This window comes from Otolemur garnettii, unplaced genomic scaffold (assembly GCF_000181295.1).
Source record: "Otolemur garnettii isolate 467f Iridium unplaced genomic scaffold, OtoGar3 scaffold00283, whole genome shotgun sequence".
NCBI lineage: Eukaryota > Metazoa > Chordata > Mammalia > Primates > Galagidae > Otolemur > Otolemur garnettii.
The window spans coordinates 845235-847086 of NW_003852678.1; positions in this window are offsets into that span (position 1 = coordinate 845235).

Sequence of the window (1852 nt, forward strand, 5' to 3'; positions counted from 1 at the left end):
ACAAGGGAAATCTTTGATTTTTTAAGGTTAAATAGAACTCACCTATTTAAAAATAGATGCTGGAGTCTTGTGGTTTTTAGAACAGATATTTAATAATCTTTCCAACCAAATCTTTAATTTCTAATTATGTCAAATCACTCTCAGTTGTCCTGGTCCAACCACTGGATAGTGAGTGGGTGGGATCCCCACTCTTGCCCAACTTGGAGGGGAGGCTGTATTTTCCAAATGGGCTTTCTTTAATTGAATTGGTGGTACACAATAGCAGTAGAAAACCTGAATGAATTCTCCGAGAGAAGGGTGGCTGTCACAGACCTCGTGGCTGGTCTTCAATGCCCAGCTTAAAGTGATGGCAAAACAAATGTTGGCAAAACAAATGTACTATTTACAGAAGATAAATTACCAGTGGTAACAGGCAAAAGAAGATAATCTTAGCCCTGTGATTAGAGTGAATCCAATTACACATCAGTGAAATTCTTTCCACGTAAGACTGATAGGAGTTTACATCAACTGAAATTGGTGTTTGGAGAGGGAGTCTACCACCCAGATAGGAAGGTAATTTTGTACAACATTGTTAGAGACTGGTTTGGTGATTTCTGCCAGTATTTTAAATGTGCAAATGCCATGACCCAGATTTTTTTTTTTTAAGAATTTATCATGTAAGAGATGCCTGCAGAGACACACAAACACATGTGCACAAAGGTGTTCACATGGTGGTATTTAAAGTAACAAAAGAGTCATTAAACATTCACTTTAAAAGGAAAAGTTGTGAAAAGTGTGGAATCATCATTGTGAAGTGTTAGACAGTTGTGAAAAAGAATGAAACAGTTGGGTATGAGGAGGCAGGGAAAATGTCCTGGCCATTGTTGACTGTAGGACACTCGTGCAGTAGATGTGTGTGAGTGTTTACGTGCTTAGCAAAACATCTAGAAAAATAGATGCCAGACTGCTGAAAAGTGGTCACCTGGTAGTGTGACAGAGTGGGGATGGTGAGGAGGAGATGTTTTTATTTTATTTATGTCTGTATCACTTGACATAACAATGAGCAGATATTACTTTGGCAACAAAAAAAAGATTTTTTTAGTGCTTGCACCAAAAATGCTGATGTAATTTTAAACCAGAAGGAGCAATTCCAGAGCTTCCTAAGGTGACTTAGTCTTAAAGGAAACTGGAAAAGGCACTAATTCTATTAATTAATGCGTCAGCAGATTCCATCTCAGCAGAGACGTCTTAATGAGGTGCTGGGGCATCCATTATATATCTTGCAAACACAGCTCCTGGGTCCTGCTCGTGCCAGGCAATATAATAGTGTCCCCGCCGAGGGCTTGGCTCCCGGCTGCATCCCTCTCCAGAATCCCGGCCTCCCATTCCCATCTCCGCGAGGCTGACCTCTGCCCACCCCTGGGCCCCGACTGCTCCACCATCTGTTCCTCTACCCCATACTTGGATCCCCGGGACCCCCCGCTAAGGAACCATTTCAGCATGGTCCGCAGACCTCACTCCCACCCCTCGCTGTGGGCATCCTGCACAAGTCCCCTTAGCCTCTCCCTGCGCCTTCGTTCTTTAACGTTGATGGGGATCTGGGACACAGAGCCAGCAGGTCTGAGGCAAATACAGGCAGCTCCTGGTTGAGTTAATGGCCGGAGTCTCAGCGGCATCCCCCTTCCCTCCCGGTTTCCATCCCGCACCTCCACCCTACGTGGTTTCTCTGGCAGGCAGCGGAGCACACGACCCTTCCCCCTGAGCCCCGAGCCCCGGGAGCTGTCCGTGGTGCTGACCACACTCGCTACCCACGCTCGGCCCCTGCGCACGCGTCTCGGGAGGGGCAGCGGGACTCGCCGGCGCCACCACTGCG